Here is a 23,187-nt window from a genome sequence, read left to right as displayed (position 1 = left end):
CAACACCAAAGGGTTGAAAGGCCTCAATCGCGTCTCATCTTTCCGCGAGGCGAGGTGTGAATCGCGAATTCCGTGTCGGACACGATAGTGCCATCACCAAGAAATATGCGTGCCATTAAGAAAGTTGAAAAAGAAGGCAGCTGATTAAGTGGAAGAGATTTCTCATGTTTCCTTGGTCGGATATTTTTAATATTCCGGTGGATGCATATAACTGTTTGTAATTTCTTTTGTGTCGAAAAATCGTCAGAGTGTGCCTGCAGCTTATTTATTTTTGAAGCGCGAGATGACACGCGGGCCGTTGTTGTTGTTGTACACATTGAATAAATGCAGCGCGATTAGAAGTGTAAAGGCTTAGGTGATGGTGTGAAGATGAGGACGCGCCGAGGAGAGCTCTGCAGCTCCATTGTCTGACCAAGACCCACTGCTGGCAAGTCGTGTTTCACTCTTTCACTCGCCGTGGCCGCTCCTATTATACGTATCAAAAGTATATTTATAAATACATACAAAACGTGTGTATGTACAGAAGACGCCGTTTACTACAAATTTCACGTCCACATCCTGAGCCACCCAAATCGAGATTCGATTATTCCATGCAGGAATTCGCGCATCCTGTTCGTAGAACAGCAAAACAAGCTAGCTGCAGTCCGTGCACAGAACATTCCAGGTTTGGCTCTTTAAATGTTTATCATTCATCAAAACAAAGGCTCAAATTTTACGAAGTCGTAAAGCGTGCAAAATAAGAATATTTTGTCACTTTGTGTGCGTCGTAGGTACCATGTAAGACTCACCGATTGAGTGAGGGACAAAGTGGCATGAAGGGATCAGAGTTTTAATTTATAATCGCGATGATACTCGGCGATAAGCCGCGCGAGAGAAAAACTGTGAAAGAAAGGAAAGAGCGCCGCTGCTACCTCAGCCGCAGTTTGTCCTACGGCCATGCTAGTAGTCTCAAGCTAGCCGGGCCAGCAGTCAAAATTATTAAGGCAGTTTGGAATGCACGAGAAGAGAGGAGAATCCACTGATTACCATCTGGGCAACATGAAATTCTTTACACTAAAATTGCTACCATGTAACCAAATATTTCATATTATCTCCTTCGCCACCACTAAATAAGTACTGACGTTATTAAAGAGCGTGCGTTCAACAATACTCTCTCCGCAGTTTAATTTTTATTCCTTGGGAGCAGTGATATTAAAATAAATGCAGAGAGAGAGAGAGAGAGAGAGAGAGAGAGAGAGAGAGACGCGACACACGGTGGGTATCTTTCGGCACGGCAGCAAATAAATGAATCAAAAGGCAAAGAACCGTTCTGCGCGCGGCATAATCAGATTCTCTTTGCTCCGCTCGGCACAATGGAGCGCGAAGTGCTGAAACGCCGACCGGGATTTATAATTCTCGTTCGACGTCTATGAGCAAATAAATTTTGTTTAATTAAAATCAGGAAGTAGTTTAGAAACGGCATATAAATTATCAAACGTGATTCTTGTAATTGAAGCGCATATGAGTGTTTGAGAAATTTGTTTTGGATTTACGAATCCAAACTACTCACATAGATCTAATTTCAATGCGATTTTTAATAAAGGGCAGTGGAGCCTCGATTTTTCTTCAAGAGACGATAATGAAGAGGTCAGAATATTTGCAATTCATTTCGTCTAGACGAATAAGAAACTATAAAATGTCGTCGGTGACTTATACAATCTACTGGAGCGCGAATTTCAATTGTTGAAATAACACCGAAACAAGCCTGTGGAGAAAGAGGAATTTAATTAAATTCGCTCGCGAAATTCAAGAATGCTCCTCTCGGCGCGCCGTCCTGTTAGCAAATAATAATATTTAAATTATTCCGTCGTGCTTTTTTCTTCTCCGTACGTATGACTAGAGGGCTAGTTTCATTGTATGGTAATGGGGAAGAGGCTACTACATCTCGCAGACGTCTTTTGGGTCCAGTTTAGCAGCAGTATTACTGGCTCGCTACATCATGGCCAAAAAGCAAACATCGCCGAAGAAAAGAGCTACACGGACATGTCTCTCTCTCTCTCTCTCTCTCTCTCTCTCTCTCTCTCTCGCAGCAGTACGTGGAGTTCGCGTCCCGTCTCTCTTTCTTTTCTTTCTTTCGCTCTTTTTTCTTTTATTCGCCAAACACAGCCAATGGTCGTGTAGTGACAAAAAGCGTATGAATAAATCCAGCCGCACCAGGACAGCTCAGGTTTTTTAAAAACTACGTCCACTCTTGTTGGCTCTGCACAAGATTTCGGGATTGATCAGATCGGATATCTTACGACTTTCCAATTCACTATCTATTAAGTTAGCGCCTCAATCAACGTGTATATGGTATGCAATTATGGAAGCTTACAAACTAGCCCGCAGAGCTTTAAGCATGAAATATTTTCAAATTAGGCAGGTCTTTTAAATTTTTTAATAAAAAAATTTGTCGAATTTGGAAGAGAATTCATTTAAACATGTAACAGTAAAAAAAAGACGAAGGAGAGTAAATAAAATAAATTTAAGGACATTTCTTTCGTATGCTAACCGTATAGGTAGCGATGATATTGCACACAATATGCAAACTATGCGCATTAATTCGTGCACGAGCACGCGTGTGAGGTTTTTCGACAATGATAATAATCCTGCATGTGCAAATTGCTCATTTATAGCGAGGGGAATGCCGGGCCCCCTTTGCGCCCGTCAACTGTTGACGGCACCAAGAGCAGACAATTAAACGTTTTAGAACTTTTCGTGCATGCCCACGAGTACTGTCATGAAAATTCCTCGCGCTCTTGATCTATTTTTGTAGGTAAAATGCCGTCCCACAGGAATGCGCGCATGCATACCTCGGGGTTCGTTAGCTGCCCCTGCGCGTCGGGCCCAGCCAGAATTTACATTTTGGACCGCTCCTGACAGTTTTAGGACCGACTGCTTTGCTGCAGGCCCATTAACTTTACCATCACACTGAGGTTGCTACTGCAACGCACATACACAGGCTCAAAATTGGCTCCCAGGGCGATGGATCAGGGCTTCTGGGCGCAAGTGGAATGCTGGGGACACATGATGCGAGATTGAATTTTACTCCTACATGTTACAAAATGCTCTTGAATGAATTGCTTCTGGCTTTCCATCTCCTGATTTATTTTTACTTCCAATATTTTGGCTTGACTTTTGACCTAAAACCCACAGATTAGACGATAAGTGAAAATAAACGCCGATTGGTTTGACATAATTTATTGCGTAGCACGGTAAATTAAAAATATCCAATCAAATGCCTTCCGCTTTCTCTTTTCGTAAAATAATTAAGGCGCTGGACCTGTGAGGTAACTACGCTTGACTGCGAGCAACATTTTTGCGCTCGCCGAATTTTTTCAGCGGAGTGCTTTTCATTCTCCCGAGGCGCGTGTGTAATTAATTTTATTTTTCATATTAAACAGCGCGGAAGTTGACCATATAATTTATTTTATTGTTGACACAAAGCCGCTTGGTGCCGAAGAAGAATTTATTCCTTCTGGTGTTTCATTTCCTGTAGGCTTGGTAATTATCGTCGTTCAGAGTGTGAATCTGCAAGTTGGAAACAGTCAGACGACACTCACGCAAACACAAAATCCGCTGAAGCATTTTTTTGCTCGACGCCATCTAGTCTTGAAATTAACACAGAATCCTCTTTCTTTCTTCTGGTGTCGGACGAGGAAATTAGCTGCAGCGTGGTATAATTCAAAGGCAGAAACACGCCTCATTAATTATGTCCTTATCAGCGAAAATTTCTTGTCTCTTTTTGCATGTTACATTTTTAAACCTCGCCCAAAAAGCTTCAGCCGATCTGGCTGCCACTGCTGCGCCGCAGACCTCTTATTTTCTCGAAAAAATAAGATATAACAGCGCTCTAACACCTTCCTTTCCTCGCTTTTTTGCGGGCCAGCCTGCTGCTCTGGAAAGTCTTAATTACGTCAACGTACAAAATAATCTGCGCACAAGAAATATTGAAAAGATGCTGAATTTTCACCCGTCGACCAACACAACGTCCGTGAAAGGAGGTGGAGGAGTTGCTCTCGTTTATTTTTTGCTGCTTCTCTCGTGCATGCAAAATGTCAATGGTCCTAATAGCCGAGTTGTCCGCATAATATATTCAAGATTCGAGAAAGAGAAAGAGAGAGAGAGAGAGCCTCTCTGCCTCTTCCCTTCTGATAAACATCTCTCGCAATCAACGAAAACGGCGGCGGCAACAGCAGGCCAGGCAAAAAGTAGAGAACACGTATATCAAACTTGACTTGAGAACACGCGGTGGCTTTTCACAGCGAAATCTGGAAGTAAAATAAAAATACACATTGCTTAAGGTTTAGTTCATTATGGAGCAGCGCCAATTTTTTCAATTAATTGATTGAGTTTGCGACATTTTTTCAGTAAATGTATTCAAGCTTTCACGGAAATTCCGGTAAATATAACTGCTTTTTCGACGGATTAGTATACTCCTAATTTAAAGTTTTAAACCTTGTGTCATGAAACAACGTTGGTTTAATTCTTTATTAAGGTTTTTGCTTCTCAGTTGGAGATAAAGCATTAAAGTGGTCTTTAAAATTTAGTCTTTTTCAGGCTTTTAAATAAATCAATTGCTTGGATTTTTAAACCCGCCATCTATAGAAACAAAATTAAATTACAGTTCTTTCAAAAGTGGGAAAGTCCAGTTTTTGCATTCTTGTGATGATATTATTTAACAAAATATTTGTTTGACTTGTTCCAGGTAAGAACCAGAGCGGATTCGCCCAGCATTTGTTTTTCAAAGTTGCAAACGTCTTGTCCGAGAGCAGTGTACAGCAAAAAGATAAGTACCCGCGTGATTTACGCAATCCAAGCCCAAAATAAACGGGTCCAAATCTTTTTTAAGGGCGTGTATCGCGTTTACGCTACATAGTCGCAGTGAGAAAGAGCCGAAAAAAATCGATAGCATCATACACACACACACAGAAAGAAAATAACGCGCCGCGCTTTCCTGCGAGTCTGCTTTTCGCGAGAGAGCCAGTCAATCTGCTAATTAGAATACCGTGGTTAAAAAATTGCCCCATAACCAGTCAAGAGAGATGGTCCAGTCTTTTGACAGTTATTGTTTCGATGCTCGGGTTATTATTAATGCAACAGGTACTCCCATCGCGGCCCGTAATTACCTCCGTTTGGAACGGACTCCCTCCTAAGTGAGGTGTATTAGGCGCGCATTAGTACTCGCTCATCACGCGGCCACGGCATTTTTCATATGGAAATCGGTAATGCGTGCTGATTACTCGGGCACACATACATTTTCAACCGTTTATGTATGCAAAGTGGTGCTCCGGAGGTGAGACACCGGTGCCGCATCCGCTATTCCCAGGTCTTATCTGCTGGAATGCGAAATCGAACAATAATTGTATCATCCAAGCAGCGAGCTCTTGCAGCCAATTTATCAGCTCCGAGGAATTCGGTTCCGCCTACCGCGAGCTGCTTTGCGGGACGGAATGACAAATAAATGCGTATTAAATTTTGTGGCGAACGTCCCGACGCGATTCGCTCGCTGGTGGTCCGGCGGATCGCTCCTATGCAAAGACTATTAGTCAAACTTGTCATACTCACTTCAGAGAATATTATGCTACCCAGACTGCTACATTCTCGACCACTGCGATTACGCGCCATTGATAAAATTGGAGCCACGGAGCCAGTCGGCCGACTCGATTATCACCGCCACCTCTGAATCTTGGCGATATTTCAATGCAGTGCAGTCCCTTTCTTCGCTCGGCCGAGAGAAATTAGTCATGAATAAAATGGATGAGAAATAATGAAACGAAACACCGCGGCTCGTGAATCACGGCCAGCCGCAAGAGCGCGAGTGACGGACGGACGGGGGCTGACAGTCGCAAGAGTGTTGCAGCGCGCAGGTGATATTCAGCCCAGCTCGTGAAACAATATAAAGGCGCCCTGCTTTTTTATGAAATTCGGTTGCGTGCTGCTCCAAGGTCTGCGCGCACGGCATTTATTTTATGCGAGAGAAGCGGGCATACTACTCTCTCAAGTCAGCCAGTCAGTAATTAATGAGTCGCAAGAAAAGGCAGCACACCACTAGCAGCAACAGCAGCAGCAGCAGGCTTTATATAAAAAGAAGAGAGAAGCTTTAATGTTTTGATTGCTGCTGCTGAAGGAAAAAAGACAGAGTAGAAAATTGCTGATGGATTGTGATTGGTTTTTCATTCTGCCGCCGCCACTGCTGCCGGAGCCTCCTAATACAGCCACCTCTCCGTCGGCCGGCCGGCCGCCGACCAACCGGCCATATAAATATAAAATTGTGCCCTCTCTGCAGCAGCTTTAGGTCTTGTTGTTGTTATTAAGCGGCTTTATCTCGCGTACCAATCATCAATAGCAACAGTCTGAGGGACAATAATTATATCATGCCGGGACACGCCTTTTATTATGGAAGTATGCACAAAAATTAAACGCGACGTCCGCTTGCACGCGGTGGGGGTAATTAATTTTTGCCATGTGCACCGACGGTGTAATTGCTAAATTAAGAGGTAAATGTGCCTCTCACTCGCTCTTGCGATCGACGCTTGTAATTGACGGACGGCAAAATAAGAGGTGCGCAAGCTCGTGACAAACTGTTTACACCTACTCACCACTTTCTGGGAACGATTTTAAGCACAATTTTTGTCATAATGTATTTTATTTACCTAGCTTTCATATATTTTTCAAAGCTATAGTTTATTAGCTGACTGAGAAATTGGTTTGGCTTCTTGCGTGTAGAATTTCGAAACTTTATTGACCTTAAAACAATTCTGCAGACCTGGTATGATGGAGTGGATAATCAGGGCTATTTACTTCTTTAATTTGCGAGTAATTAAAATTGATTAAATCCAATATAACCTTTTTTGCTGCCGTAATTATTTTGATTAGACGTTTTTTTGCGTACCGAAGCTTCATCTAGGAAAGGACCACCGACCAAGTATTTTGCAAGTTAATTATAATTGATATCGAAAAAGCGACGATTATTGAACGCCTGCAAGCTAGCCAATAATAATGCAAAGAGGAAAGCCGTTTCAAAGATGGCAAAGATGGCTGATGCTGCTCCGCACTCATTTTTTACTCGGAAATCAAAATCCATCTTTTAATGGGGATTTTGCCTCTCGAAGAGCTTCATTCATGGAAAACAATTAACTCGCCATTAAGAATGAAAAGCAGCGACTCACGCGAACGCCACAAAACATTTCCTGCTGGTGATGATGGCGGCTCCAAATTTTCCTCTCACTCAGCACAGAGCCTCCGAGTTTGTGTGCCCAGCAATTTTCACGCAATTCTCAAGTTAATTTGCTCACCGTTTACTGCTTTGCGTAAATTTGCTTAGTGAATATTTCGTTTTCTTTCACTCCGCCATAAATTACATTGTGTGTTTTAGAAATCCAATTAGAAACCGTTGTGAACCAGTATTCAAGTGTTCAGGCAGATGAAACTCCTTTTTTTTCCTTTTTAGTATGCTGCGCTGTGTATAGGATAAAAGGCGCTCAATAGAAATCATTAATACGAGCAGCAATAGGAACAATAATATTATATATAAAACAACTAATAAAATCCATTAAATTTATTGCCCATCAATTGCATCGGCGCACATAACATTCTTTTATGAAAAAGAACTCATCAAATTTTACAGCTCACAAAAGCGAGACGAGCTTCTCAGATCTATATATTCTGTAGACCAACCATAAGAAAAGGGAGAACCAGACAGAGTTTCGAAACACTATAATGCACATGGAGCAACAACAGAGTGACATTCGACTCATCACACAACGAAAGGGTTGTAATTTTATCTGCCGCTTTCCTCATGCGGATATATTTTTTGTTTCTCTGCCGCTTTTCAAAGTATCAGCGCGGATGCCTGGCTCTGTCGTCTAATTTTTCTCCCATCAGCCGCGGTGGGGAATGTTTTGAACGAGGCAGGTGAGAAATAAAGGAATAGGCGTCATCAATCATTGATAGCTGAAGCTGGCTGCGTGCACTTACTCAGTCTAGACTTGATGGCTTTTCAAGAGAGAGGCGGCCGGCTAACGATAACTCCTTCATTTGGTTGGATTAAATTTTAATTTCGCTCTCAGCCGCTGAAGAAAAAAAACAGAGCACGCGGACGATTGCCATATTTGGCGTTTTTAGATCTGATTTCCGCGGCGAATGTGAAATCTAAATGGCGTCACACCTCTGAAAGAATTGAATTTTATGAATTAAGGTGACTTGGTTTAGGAATTAAAATACGTCAAAATGAGTTTTCTATTGCAAGTGATTATCCAGTCATATTCAAAATAGCTTGTTTTCCATTTCGCGTGCAATATATAATATTTTATTCCTTAAATCGAAGACAAGTACAGTTGGTTTTGAAATAAAACGAAACATTATATTTTGATTACTTGAACATACTGCTGGTATGAAAACTAAAAAAATGATCTCTCTCAAGTGATAGAGTTCTTAAGTTACTTGGGCGTTTTTCATAAGAAATTTTGACCAAATCTAGTTTAAATTCGGTGGTTTGTAAAAAAAGTGGAAGCAACTGACTCGTTTAAAGATTTCACCAGAATCAACAGAAGTTCGTGCCAATTTGCTAGAAATCCGGAGAGCGACGACTGCTAAAGTTGGGTCAGTTTTCTCCTGAAATAGTACAAAAAATCGGCTGCAATCACGACAGTCCCAGCGAATATTTAGTTACCAGGGTGCAAATCACGCAGTTTCGTCTACTGAGCCACCTCCGATTTCCCCATTGAGCTGCTCAGGTGGTGCTGCTGCGAAATAATTTAATAAATTCCCGGTGCATATCAAGTGTCACGGCATCAAATTCTCGCGGCCGAGTGCCGTGTGCGCTTTTTTGTCGGCGCAAATTTAATTATTGCGTGCTGCTGGGCGAGCGAAAAAACTAAGAGAGAGACAACAGGCGCGCCGAATGAATGCTGCAGCCGAGCCAAATTATCCGGATGCCATTGTGAAAGGGCTGTCTGTCGGTCGCGTATCGTACTACGGGACGTACTTATTCGTAAGTATGTGGCCAGCCGGTTTGTCGGCTCACGAGAACCGAAACGCCACGCAAACTCTTCTCGACACAAACCAAACCACCAAAATAATATACGTACGGCGTAATAAAAATAAAACCTTTGCGCGATTCCAAGGTGTGCCTGCCTTTTGCTTTTTCTTGTTCTCTGTTTTCTTAGAAACCGACCGAATCTCGCTGCTTCTATACCGAGATGTGTGTGTGTGAGTGTGTGCGCGAGTGGACCGACCTGGCTTGCGAAAATAAGAGATACTTTACATCTATGTGTGTCGTGGTGCGTGTTTGCAAATAAATAAATACACGCGTCTGCCTGGAGAGAGAATGGTTTTGTGTCTGCGAGCGGGCAAGCTGAATTATTGCCGAGGTGTTCATTAACACTCACCCCCTTTTTGTACATGCACGGCGAGCCTGAGTCGAGCTGTGCCGTGCTGGAGAGAGGTCTCTTTGTTTTTGCCATTGAAACGGCATCGGTAAAGAGACATTTTTAATCTCGTTATCCTTGGAATTCTCGTGCGTTTAGTGGCAATTAATGAAATATATATACTAACTGCGTCGGACGGCTCGCAAAAAAGTGTTTATAGAGCAATTATGATGTTAAGAGCGAACAATAAGACTTTTTGTCAGCGTGTAATAAGGCCTCGGCTGCTAAAAGTTAGGCCTAGAATGCTTAAGACCAATTATAAAGGAAGGAAAATTAGTTTTTCTTGTAATTTAACACGGCTTTATTGCTTTATTTGGTCACCCGTATTTAACTACTCAAACGCCTAATAGCTGGTGACATTTGCCAACTCTTTTATTTATTTCTTGAGATTCTAACTACTCTTCTCACTACTGCTAGAAATATCAGTCTAAATTATTTATTATTACTGACACAAATTTGCTCCAAGGACCTTGTTTGCAATAATAGAGAGGGAAAAAGTTTCCACAATGCCGCTAATTTGCTCGATGAATTAGTCTACTCGAGTACTCGGAATGTTTATTTTCCTTTGCCTCGAGATTGTGTTTGCTTATCCAGCTCCACTGAAAATATAAAGAGACAGCGAGAAAAAGCCAAACACAATCCTATAGCATGGCACAAACGGCTCGACGTCGCCGCCACTCTCTAGTGGCACAAGAAGAGTGCTAATGAAGAAGCGGCTATGCCAGCAGTCATCAATGGCGGACCACCAAAAGGCGAGGAGCTCGGAAGCGGAAGATGTCTGAGCCCAACTCAAGTACGAGTCGTAGCTCATTATTCACGTGTAACCGTCTTCAGCCGGTTTGGTCACCCAAAAAATTGGTAAATGCCGTCGTCGGCCGAAAATTGCGAGAGTTTTGGCGCGTCGAAAGTGAGAATAAGTGGTTTCTCGCTGGTCAGCGTCGGAGGCAACCATGATGCGGCACATTCTCAAATGAATATTGCTCGCACCTGACGCTGTGCACCGCGTGATGAGCCCTCGCCTCGCTTTTGTTATTGTATTATTTCTGTTGATGTATTGTAACTAACAGATGTGACGCTGCTGCGCCAATCATGATCCTAATCTACGCCCTAATGGCTAATACTCTCGCGGACCGAAAGAGAGATTTTCGTTCGCGGATGAAAACCGAAAAGAGCGCCTCATAATCTTGAAAGCAGGTGCTGCATAATTTTCACATTTCGCCAGTGAAGTCTCATGCCGGTGAAGCCATCGCTTCAACAGGAATGCAACCTGATGGTTTTAACTATTTGTGTTCAAAAGCGAAATCAAAAGACCATTTTACAATCCAGAACTAGGTTTATCCAATACTGCCGCAGGTTCAGAGCAATCGCCAATTTTCCAATCCGTTATAGAAATACTACATATTTACAAACAACCCTTTGCGACCACTTAGTCAGGGTCGAAGTGTAGAAATCTGACATATTTATATTTTCAGTAGCCACAATACCGTCCTTTCTTCATTTTGACATATTGCTGGCTAATGGTTGCTGTCGTAAAGCAAACTGATTGTTAGCTTTCAGGGCTTTCAGGAACGAAAATAAAGGTCCTTTGGGGGTGCAGGCATCGTGTTCTCAGAATGGTCACTAGTATATTGAATTGTGAATGCGAGGGGTTGTAATTTATGCAAAGTCTAATGTTCGAGGAAGCAGTAGCACATTGTCGTGAAAACATATCGCCTGTTGTGTTTTGTGTCCTTGAAAATCACTTCTTTACCTGCCTGTGTTGAACCAACTTTTTACAACTCAACTGCCTCCCTATCGGCCCTATTGATGTTAAATAAGTGGGATAACGTAAAAGGTGCTTTTCGCATACGTTTATTGAGGGTATTTACCGGTGCGTTCTGAAACTTTCCAAAGGCCTATAAAACCTACAACAAAGGGCAAAAGGGGGCTGATTTTTAGAAAAAATCACTCTTCCTCGGCATGTGCACTACCTATGGCCTGTGGGAAGGGAGAGTACCTGGGCAAGAGGAGAGGAATTCGGAGGAGAATAGGGAAATGCTGGGACAATAATTGGTTTAGTCTATTGCTGCGTGTTGGCTGGCAGCGAGGAACAGTTTTTTGACGAGCGAAACCCTAAGGGAAGGACAAAATAAGGTGTTGCGCGCCATTAAGGGTGGAATTACCGCGAGATGATGATGATGCGACTGACTGATAGGCATCTTTCTTCGTAACTCTATATATGCAAAGGAAAATGTATTATAACCGACCAAAATTAGTTCCGAGAACAGGCTGCTCTCATATTTTTTGAGGAGTTTATACATTTCTGACGGTTAAATTGCGCATGAAGAATTGCTTGCTCGATTTCAATTATTGTTGGCGGCTAAGCAGCGTGAAGTGTACAGAAGTAGCAACTGACAACCTTCTTGTCGGCGTGTAAACGAAAATTTGCCGACAGATAGTTTGAGAGTCAATAAAGGACATTTCGCATCAGCAGCCAATTTATGTATTCGATTAATAATAAGAGGTGAACCACGCTAAAATATTAATTAATTTAGCCTAAAGGTTATTTTCATAAATGGATCTCGGCGGGTTTTTAAGCGACGGCGTTTTTCTCATTTCCCCTTCTCAGCCGACGTCGAAAATCTCTCCTCCTCAGCGCTCACTATAGGGACGGTTATTTCACTCGCTGCTGCTGCTTTTATTAATGGTCGTGGATGATGATGGCTGATGTGTTTGGACTTTGTCGGAGAGGATTGTGCGGTCATCACATAGCCGTGCACATGCGAGCACAGGAAAAATAACTATTTTGTTCTTTCATAAAATTGGCATGGATTAATTATTTCTCTCACGTAACTAAAATAACTCTGGCAGTAATATAGATTAAGTATCGAGAGGAGAAAATTAAAATTGGCCTGCGAAGCCACCATCCCGGCCGTTTATAAATTATGGCTCGGAATTTAAAATCAGGTTTCAGAGATAATTTTCTCCCCGGTGGACCGGCCTTTCCGCCGAGATGCTATTACACGCACAGCTTAAAAACCCGATGTGTACCACCGCACCATGTTGGATTATTATTAAAATCGAAATTAGACATTATTATAACGTTCAAATTAATAATTGAATCTTGATGAAGACTTTGGCGATTTCGTATATAGCAGAGAGAAAATAAAACGTACGCGAAGCATGAAAAATTAAAACGACGGTGCGTGAGCCCGCTTCGGAAATTATCCCCAAAGGACATTCGCGATTGGGCAGCTCGTTACTGTCGATGGATTTACAACCGCGCGGTGCAGCAATATTGCTTACAGTGTAATTGTGAATTATCACTCGCGCTTTTTATGTAAAACAACCGGCAAACATCTTTAGGACCCTGAGACGCGCAACACATTGCGCGCGGCGCCCAATTTAAAATACAAATCCATTCATTTTATTTATTGCCGTATCGAAATGTGCGCCTCTTTTTATTAATGGACGCCACAACAACAACTCTTTTTCTCTTTCTCTCGCCCGTCCACGATTTATTTGCTAAAAGCATTCTGGCAAAGGTGCTTTTATCTGAAGTTTTTATCAGCACGGGTAAAAATTTGCATGGAATCCCGATTCGGTAATTCTATTTGCTATAATGGCCGCAAGTTCAACTGCTCTTTGGTAATTTTAAACGGAACTCAAGCAGTACTTTTACCGATTTATTCAAGTAGAGCTTTAAAAGTCATCAATTAAGATTTTTTTCGACATTGTCGACTAAAGCAAGTAGAAGTAATAGTTAATTGATGGCGAAATTTGGCAACGGTTTATCCCTACAATGTGCAATAATTAAATCAGGACTGAGGAACAGTTAAATTTCAGATTTTGCTAAATTTCTCGAAAAATTTTCCGGTTTGTCAATGATTTTTGTTTTGTTTGATTTTGATCCCTCTAGTTGCAATCTATCCAATGGTGTGCGAATTATGAGCTAAATTACTCTTCTGTCGAAGTAAATCATGATTTCCGATAAGGAGACAGAATTCTCGCCACTTTGATTCGCACGCAAACGTTTCAGCCGATTTTCTCAAAAATCTAAACAGCAACCCGGGAAACTTAAAGCTCTTTTCTAATTTTTAGATCGTATTTCAAGTAAAAGTAAAAATGATTTTACACTATTTTTTTCTAAGCTTTACTTTCAATAATTTTTTTCCACTTGAGCATAAACGGTTCAAACACACGAAACTGCAACAATGAAGCACAAATTACAGATTATCCGGTTTATGTCAATTTAGAACCGGGATTATCGGGTGAAGCGGCGTTGATCTTCAAAATCGAATCAGTCCTTGCAGTTGAGCGCTCCTCGGCTGTGAAGTAAAACGGGGAACTCGCTTTTGTAATGCAATTTCGCCGATCAACGTAATTAGAGCGAGCATCTTCATCTCGGTGCCGAGGTCCAAAGTGTCCCGACTTTCCCAGGAGCGGTGCAGCAGCCAAAGCGATGGCATCAGCGAGGTGTCATGCACTTTAACACAATGTGGCAGCCCACTCAATCGTGCTCTCGGAACTCGTTCGTCCCGCAGCTCGACACCGTGGATGTATCAGGGGGGCATTCTCTCTTTCTTTTATTCGTCATTAATAACGTGTGTATTCCCGGCAGCGAGAGCGACGACGCTGGAGACAAAAAGAGAGAAAAAAAGTTTGAATGCACGCTGTCACTCCCAGAAAATGTCAACCCTCGCTTTGTGCACCTCACTTCTAGTATAAAAAAGGAAATATGAAGAGATGCGAGAGCTGCTGGTTTGTTCTCATCCTGAGGAATGCGTGCACGCTGCTCTTTGTGCTCTGGATTATATAGTGAAGAATCGGCGAAGCCGCTGGCCACAAAGTGCATAAAACTCAACAGATTTTTAACTGCAGGTGTTCCCTCCTTCCTGCTTCACCCCTCCGTAAACAGTCCCTCTCCCCATTCTGGATGAAAATAGAGAGTTTTCATGATCAATTAGACATACATGAATTGGAAATATGACTAGTTGCCTGAAGACCAAAACAAGCCTGTCTATCAAAGACGAAACTTTACCTGCTGGACGATTATAGGATCCAAGTTTTCCTCAGGTGAACAAAAGTTTATTGACATTAATCACAGGCTACCAAAATTCTATGGGCATTCAATAGCAAAATCATGTCAGCCAGCCTCATAGATGTGGTCGAAATAGTAACAATTCATGCACTTCAACGCACGGTACAAAATTGCGATTTTCGCCGACAGCGTAAATATTTGACAAGTATACACATAAACAATGAATGCTCTGATGAACGTAGCCGGAGATTTGCTGAAGTTAGAATCATGCCTTTCAGCCAAAAAGCACGCTCAGCAAGCTCAGCATCCTTAATGAACAAGTCGTGATTGAATAATTAGTAAAGGGTTTGCAGAAAATCCTATATGGCCGACAACGCCGCTAAAACCAACACGGCGAACGATAAAAATGCAAAGCCCTGTCGATAATAGCAGAAAAATATTTGGCAGGAGGAGTAAAAATTTAAAGAGAGGCCCAGCAGCATTCCAGCGTTTATTATACTGCAGACCAAATCACGCGCCCGACTTTGATACAAATCACAAATCATCTATCAAGAGAAAGAGTGTCTGAGATGATCAAAAAATTAAAGCAAGATGGGTTAGCCGCACACTCTCGAGAATTAATACGCACATGGCGATAATTACAGAGAGGGCGCGATTACAATGAAATTATTTTTGAGGCAGCCGAGCGTGTTATAGAGGAGCAGCCGCAGCTCATCTCAAAGCTCAGAGTTTGCGTTGACCACACCGCCTACACACCGACCTCTGCAGAAATTTCTAATTAAGATCGGAGGCATCGGCACCTATGAAACTGGCTTGGCTCTCCAGCCAGCAGTGGCTCTCTCTCTCTCTCTCTCTCTCTCTCTCTCTCTCTCTCTCTCTCTCTCTCTCTCTCTCTCTCTCTCTCTTACACACACACATACTCACTGCTGCCGTTGTTTTGCCTACTGATTGTGACTGCCAGATAAACACTAGGCTGCTGCAGCCGCGCATGACGTAATTTTAATTAAATTTCCATCCGCAAGCGTCTGCTGCTGTAGCAGATGCTGCTGCATGTATCACGCTGAGATCTCTGGGCAGAGAAATTTTAGTTTTGCCTCATGATTAGCAGACGGAATTATTTGCTGTATATATAATTCATTAAAAGGTTTCAAAGGAGGGCAAGAAAGAGGGCAAGAAAATGGTTGATAAACTGCAATGTGAACAATTCCGGTTCACTTTTAATTTCTTGTTTTGGTTTGTAACCGTCGTCGAACAACGCAAAGATTTAATTCATATACTCTCTCTCGTTCGCAAAACACTGCTGGTCGTCGATAAGAATATAATGTAATCATGCAGGCCGCGCGGCGGGTAATGAATTCGCCGCTCATTAATCCTTTTCACACACTTTCGCATGACCATCTCCCTCTCGCCCAGTGTAATAAAAGATAAAGGCAAGCATGAACCAAGGTTATGCGTGCAGCCTTTATACCAGAACTAAATAGAAAATTGTTGCCCATTGTTCTAATTGAAGAGTTATTTACACGCAAGCATACAAAGTGTGTATGTGCAGCACGAGGAATTTCGAATTTCCCGTTCCTACCGACTTGATCGCCTTTTTCGTCAGAAATCTAATGGCTTTTCTGGCGGGCGTGCCTGTCGATTTAAAATTCAATCAATCCGCGCGCAGGCACATATATGCATGACTCACACCATATTTAAACGCCGGCCGCGCGCGGCAAGGACAAAATATTAAAATAAATGATAATCGGTCGGTGGGAGCTGGGAGCTGCGAACCGGTGATTTAGCGATGGACGCTGCGCATTAATTAGAGTGCGCCAAATTTGTACGTGATTAATTAGGGGGCATCAATATCGGCCAGACGGCGGTGGGGTCGGCGGGTGAGTGCAGCGAGACGGGGACTCATCATTTTTCAAACGAGTGCTCAGAAAAGCACCACATATCTGATTAAAATATAACAAAAGGTGTTGGACTCTGCGGCATGAAAACAAGTCTTAATTACTCTGCCCCTTCCATTATTGTTCGCTGCCCACATTCCTTAATTTTCTCTCGCTGGCAGAACAAAAGCAAGCCTGTGTGCCATTCCTGGAACTTGCTCGACCAGCGAGGGAAGTGTTCGTATGTACATAGACGCAGAGAGCTAGACGTTCCATCGGCTTTTGCAGGTGATTTTGCGCATTCATTCTCACACCACACTCTCTCATTATATACTCTCTGTACTTACACATGCGGTGAATGACGTTTTTGTCACCTTATGATTGAATATGCTGGCCTAACCAGAAATATGAGACGGTATGTGCAGAGCAAAATTCGAATTTCACCTTTACTCGGCTATAAATTTATCTTCAATCCACATTTAAGTTCTCGTCTAAGAAACGTGCACAATCTAATAATTTTTCCTCTTTTTAAATGAGGACTTTTTAATTCTTAATTGCCACTAAACTTGTTTCCCACTTTTACAGCATGAAGTTGATACTGTATGGATGGTATAGACGATCGAATTATCCTTTTTTACTTGCTACTCTATATGAGATGTTCTTTTTTTAATCATTATTATGGAGGTAAACTCGGTTTCGCAATTGAATCAAGAGTCAAATAATTAGCCCGTGAGAAAAGAATATGACCAGCAGCAGTCGGAACGAGTTAGGTATTTTTCTCTGATGACGGACAGGGAGAATATAAAATGGAAAATTTAAAACCCAGCGTACATGCTTTGTGTGTGGCTCCTTTGGTGCATCGAGGATGCTAGTGCATTAAACAAATAAACTGACGCATTTTATTGCTGCAATTGCTCGTCGGAACGCGAAAAGTTTACCGGCAGATAATCATCTAACAGCCGCAATTAGTGACGGTAAATTTTATTGAAAACACTCCCTGCTGACTGAACATTTTTTCCTTAATTTCTCGGCTCATTTTACATTTTTTTTTAAGAAATAGGGAAACGGTATCAGATCCGTAGCCTGGAATCTCACCTGCCCGTGTTTATCATAATAAAATGCAGAATAGTTGCCGCGTAGCTTATATCACGGGAGAAAATCTTAGCGACTTCCATAAATCACTTTGGTGATTAGTTAATTTATTCACAATTTATTAGAAGAGGAAGCCGCGCCGAAATTTCTGCTTTCCGCGCGCATTTGCTCGTTTCTGTTTATTTTCCCTTCGCACGTCACTCCGGCTGTCATCAATAAAATATTTTCTCCGTTTTTACTGCCGCGCCGTCTCCTAAAAACGCAAGATTCATTGCCCCGCGATGGATGCTTCCTAGAAAAACGAGAACGGATAACCGCGCTGCCTGGCCGTCTCGGGAACAAAGAATGACATTTACTACTCCCCTGCACGCATTCAAATTCTCTCTCAAAGGAAGTTCTTCCAAATCGAACAATATTTTGCACGTTTGTCTCTCCATCGCGCGGACAAAGCGTCAAAGATAAACATATATATGCTTTGCAGGCGTAGAAATCTCCGACTGCGTGACAGTCATAGAAACCGCATTCCTTTTATTGCTAAAACTATTTTTTGGAGTGGCGCAAGTCCAGGAAAATATGAAGCGAAGTATTGCGACGTAAAAATCACTAAATATTTTTAATTCCAAACCTCTTTGAAATTCAGGAAAGGTTTAAATCCATCTCAAAATATGCCTTTAATGTGTGCAGCAGTTGCTCGTTGAAATACCTTGTGTAAAAATTCTATATCACGGTGAGAAAATGCAGATGGTTCCAAAACTGAAAATTCATTTTGCAGAAATCCTCAAATATGGGTTGGTGGCTTTTACATTTGAAAAGCAAAGTACCCAGTGAGCGGTTAAAAGCTCAACGGCGGCGAGCAATTACGTCAAATTTGGCAGTGCAAAAAGCGCGCGGCGACAATTTGGTGGCGCACGCGGGAGTCGACGCAACGCACGTGCACCACGGGGCAAAAATTAAAATGTAATTACGCGCGCATGAGTGCACGGTAGCCGCGCGAAATGGGCAGATTCCCTCGGCGGCGGCGGCGGCGGCAGCAGGCGTCGTTTTATCGTGGCCGCTCGGCTCGGAAGATCTAAATGCTAATTCGGGTGTAAGAGGAAGGCAGGCGAAAAGGCCCGCGGACACCACGGGCATTCCACCACATAGATCGGCTAACGCGAGGCGCAGAGCAGCAGCGTGTGTGTGTGTGAGTAATAGATCAATGCCTGCAGTGGCCCAAAGAAATATTACGCTGCGTAATCAAATTAGCCGCAGAACTCTCTCGTAATTTAATTAAATGGAAATTAATAATTACCGCGGCCGGCCGCAGCAGCGGCAGCAGAAATTTCGCGTGCGTTTCCAGCCAAAATGTCTTCCCCCTCGCTTGCCTCAGCAGGCACACCAGCAGCAGCATCTTTACCTGTGAAGGTCATTTTCCGAGCTGCTGCTGCTGCCGCCGCTGCCGCTGATCGGTCACTCACGCCAGGTACGCGTACAACTCGCATCTCGCACTCGCGGCGCAGGCTGGACGGCCGAGTTAATTGTAAAATGAAGAGAGAGAGAGAGAGAGAGAGAGAGAGAGAGAGAGAGAGAGAGCAGCCACTGCCCGGCGGCACCCGTCGCATTGAGAATAAATTTAATATTTATATCCGCGGCTGCCGCACGTCCTAAGGCAGATAAACCCCCAAATGGAAAGGGGGGTTGTGCGGCGCAGATAGGAGACCATAGCACCCCGCAGCTTCTTCCCTGAATAGCCTGGGATCCTGCTCAATGGCCAGGCACGATTAGTTCTGCTGTGACAAATTTATCCACCTTTTGAAAAGTGGGAAATTCTAGAGCAAACAATACATGTGACGTGCTAAACGGCATACCACCATCCTTAAGTCGGTTTTCAAAATTTTGTTTTACAATGTTTAACACACAAAGCAAATAGTTACAATAGTCGATGTCAAAATCACTTATAGAGCATGCAATATTTCATTGTTTCGTCACTGTTACCGGAACATGTATGCATAGCAATAAAAATTTTCGTTCCTTACAAAATTGGTTGCGTCATAGTTTGAAGTTTATGCAACTTAATAAAACAGACATAAATTATGAAAATCATTGGCTAATTCGTCATAGCCTAATTAAATTTTAATAAAGTGCGAATGAGGGTAAAAAATTATACAATGAGTGAATTCAAGCAAACGAATATGCCTCCTCTAATAATGATATTCAGTCAAAACAGTTTGACAGATTTTAACCAAATTTTGCGTCACTGAGACAAACGTTTGTTTCCATGCTCATTCAAGAAAATGTTAACGTAAATTTTTTAATTTTGTCTATTGGCCCAGCCGTGGCTAATTCATGAAATTGGGCACCAGCATAGGCCCCAAAACTTGGCGAGGAAAATATTCCAATGGATTGTTCGATGATGAAGTGTATCTTTTTCTATTTTCTTTGAAAAGAGCAAGAAACCTCTAGTGGAAATTTCTTTTTGAGTACTTTGAAAAACATTTGTAAACCAAAATTATGCAGATGATTGATTTTAAATTAAAACTAAAAAACATTTGCAAAAAATTTAGAAGTACTTTTTTGCGCACCTACAAATAATGCCAATCGAGCTCTCTATGGCAGTAAAACCGGACTCACGAGCCTACGGTGGCCGCATTCAGTTTTGAGGTTTGCAGAGGAATTTGCGCTAGAGAGCGGAGGGAGCGACGTGTGAAATGCTGCGATAAACGCCTGGTCTCTCAAGTCTCCCGGCCTTAGTTCAGCAATTGTGAAAAATCGGCCTGCGAAACCGCACACCGGCAAAGGGGCAGGGCAAAGCGCAGAATGCATCAACTGGTGTCGGGTGACACCTAATCCGCAGCCAGCTTATCAGCCTTAATAATTATGCAGAGCGGCTCCTGGATGCTTATTCGAGACGCACCAAATCGTCTGGTCAATGCACTAATGCAAGCTAAAAATAGCTGGTCAGAGAGGAATTCAACTCATCCTGCGAGTAAAAAAAATATAATCAAAAAGCGCATTATTTGCCACCGCAGGGATGCGGCGTAAGCATGTGCGCTTACGTGCAAAACCTTCAAAGTTAGGCAATATCTCGACTGGAGTGTCGCACTTGTTGCATACCTCCACCGAACGCATAACTGGCAAAGCCACCCTTGTGGAAATCAGCTTAATTTTAGGACTTCACTTTGAAAATTGTATCATCCGCCTTGGAAAAATAGCCGGAGTGATTTTTCCCTGCTGAGAAGGACCAAAACATATGGGTTGATTGGGAGAAATAATTTCCTTTGGAGAAACAAACGACTTGATGAGCATAGTAGGATTGCTACGCTGAGAGCTACCAACTCTGATTAATTAGTGCCTAACTAAATGCATCAGGAAAGCGACAAACTTTATGTCCCTCTGAAAAGTTTTTCGATTCGCGAACGCGCGCTCTTAATATGGCAAACCAGTTTATGTGTTATAATTCAATACGGCAGAGGGCACGGAGCGAGGATAAAAAGTGGCGATTGCGGTGTTTGCGCGCTGCCCGTTCTCGGCCAGCGTTGTCACCTGAATATAACTTTCAGTGCAAGTGTCGGCAGAAAGTGGAACTGCATACACACTGTAATATCGTTCTCGTCTGCAGAATCTTACGCAACTCGTGACCTCGTCTTCGTCGCAGAGCTGCGTGTCTCTCTGTCAGCTCCTCATATGCATTAATTACGCTCGGCGGCGACTGTGAGGCGTGGGCATTTGATGGAAAGTATGGCACCTCTTTGATTGCAAGTGTATCAAATCACCGGACCTATCCGCATTCTAATTCAATGCTGCGATCAGTGGAATGAAAGAGAGATAAATAATGAGTGCTGATAAGGTCCTAGGGGCTGAAACAGATGATGCTGTTGAGTATACAAGAACATGCAAAGCTTTCTTTGCGAATTTTCACTAATTAGACACCCATCCTGATCAAAGAAAAAAATAAAATTAAGTCATTCAAAATGTCTTTATGATGTTAGCTTTATTTTTACAGTAAGTAATTGAAATGGAATAATAAGGAAACAATTTATCCATGATTTTCTCTCTTTTGCGGCCAACATGAATTTGAAACCGGATTCTGTGATCACGGGATGCGATTTTCCAACTTAAAAATATTAACAAAGCTATACAAATATGATAATTAAGACACAGAGGCTTATTATTTCAATTAGTTATGCACAAACTAACGATATAGACAAATCAAAATGTAAGCTTTGCAAGGCAAATTAAATTTATGCAAATTTTATTTATTGCACGGGCTATCAACAATCAGCAGCGCCAGAGGAAAGTGAATTTGAAAAAGTGCTGATCAGCATAAATCAGCCCCTCGGCAGTAACAATAAAATTAGACCCTCCTAAATTTCCGCTCGCGCACAATATCCAATAGGGGAATATGTGTACGCTTTGCGGCAACGAGCAGGTCTAGGTGTTAGTTATGAGCGACTTTGTTTTGACAGTTATTATCCTGTGGGTTACTCGGTTCGAGCCAAAAGGAAATGCATCTGGTTCCTTTGTAGACGTAGATTTAATCCATAATTAAGACTGTAAAGTTTTACATAATAAATATTCACAATAAAATCTCAAAGGAAAGTCAATATATAAACAATTAATTAACGCATCAATATGCGAGTCGAGAATAACAATAATTATCACAGTTAAATACAATGCTTACCCCGGTATTATCTTCGGGTCTATTAAGTTATTACAAGCGTCATATATGCGCACGGCATTATACTCCCGGCCGGAGAGGTAAATGCGACATGACCGTATGCGTGCGTAGGTGAGCGGTCAGTGAAGGTAAATTATACAGGGTAAATGAGAAAAGCTTATCATACAGTTACAAGTGACATCTAAAGGTTACAAACTAAGTTAACGCCAATAAGCGGGAACCGCTACAGTGCCCCCCCTTTGAGGCTGGAAGCCGGAAAGAAACAAATTGCGTTTTACAAAATAAATCTTGAGGAATGAATGCTTTTCGGACAGTACAGTCATAAAGAGTTGGTTGAAATGCAAACCGAGATTGTCTCACTTCTGCTGTAATGCTAGCAGAGGGCTGTGAGTGTTCGCGGATGCGTTTGTCGATGATGGTCCTAGCCGGCGGTTGCGCGGCGCGGATGAATCAAAGACGAAGGAACGTTCGGGCACGGCGCGGCGTTGACTCGACTGAGTCCAAAACGATACCAAATCGGTAAGGAAGGGACTGGGGGGCTCGAGGCGGCCACTCGCAACAGTCCTCGGCTTCCCCGGCGTGCAGCGGCGAAACGTTATGCGACGACAGAGCGACAATGACTCTAGGTCGTGAGGGGCTCTAGCGCAGTAGCATGTCAGGGCGACGTGACCCTAAGACATCAGTAGCGCGAGCAGTGAAGGCGAAAGATTCGACTCATAGACCGATTAGCAAAATTTGAAAAGCGTATGTTGAGCACTCAAGGAATTACATGGCTTCACAAAGGGATTAAAATTACAAACTTGTGGGCAAGAATGCGCGTTAACAATTTAAACAAATTCACGGCGAGTTAAGAATTACTGGAATCTATCACTGGCTATGAAATGTTCGTTGCGAATGAAATTTGGGAAATGTCACTGGCTCGAAATATAAATTTTACCACATAAAAGTTCTCTCAAATAATTGTTGAAATATCTGAAGTTGTTGGGCTGCGTTGGAAGGTGGATTCGGAATTTCAGGGCGTGAGGAATGTCATCTTCTCATCTCAAATTTCCTGAATTTCCGCGTCTATGGGCAAATTTCCGTGCGTCACGTCGG

General features: G+C 42.5%; 1 protein-coding gene across 1 annotated transcript in view; it reads left to right on the top strand.

The window, feature by feature from the left end:
- The window catches only part of ds (dachsous cadherin-related 1), a 121,713-nt gene that overhangs the window by 28,637 nt on the left and 69,889 nt on the right, over positions 1-23,187 (top strand). The gene's annotated exons all lie outside the window — the stretch shown is intronic.

This window comes from Cloeon dipterum, chromosome 3, assembly GCF_949628265.1.
Source record: "Cloeon dipterum chromosome 3, ieCloDipt1.1, whole genome shotgun sequence".
Taxonomy (NCBI): Eukaryota; Metazoa; Arthropoda; class Insecta; order Ephemeroptera; family Baetidae; genus Cloeon; species Cloeon dipterum.
The sequence above is the reverse complement of the archived record's forward strand: the minus strand, read 5'-3'. Positions and strand labels throughout refer to the sequence as shown.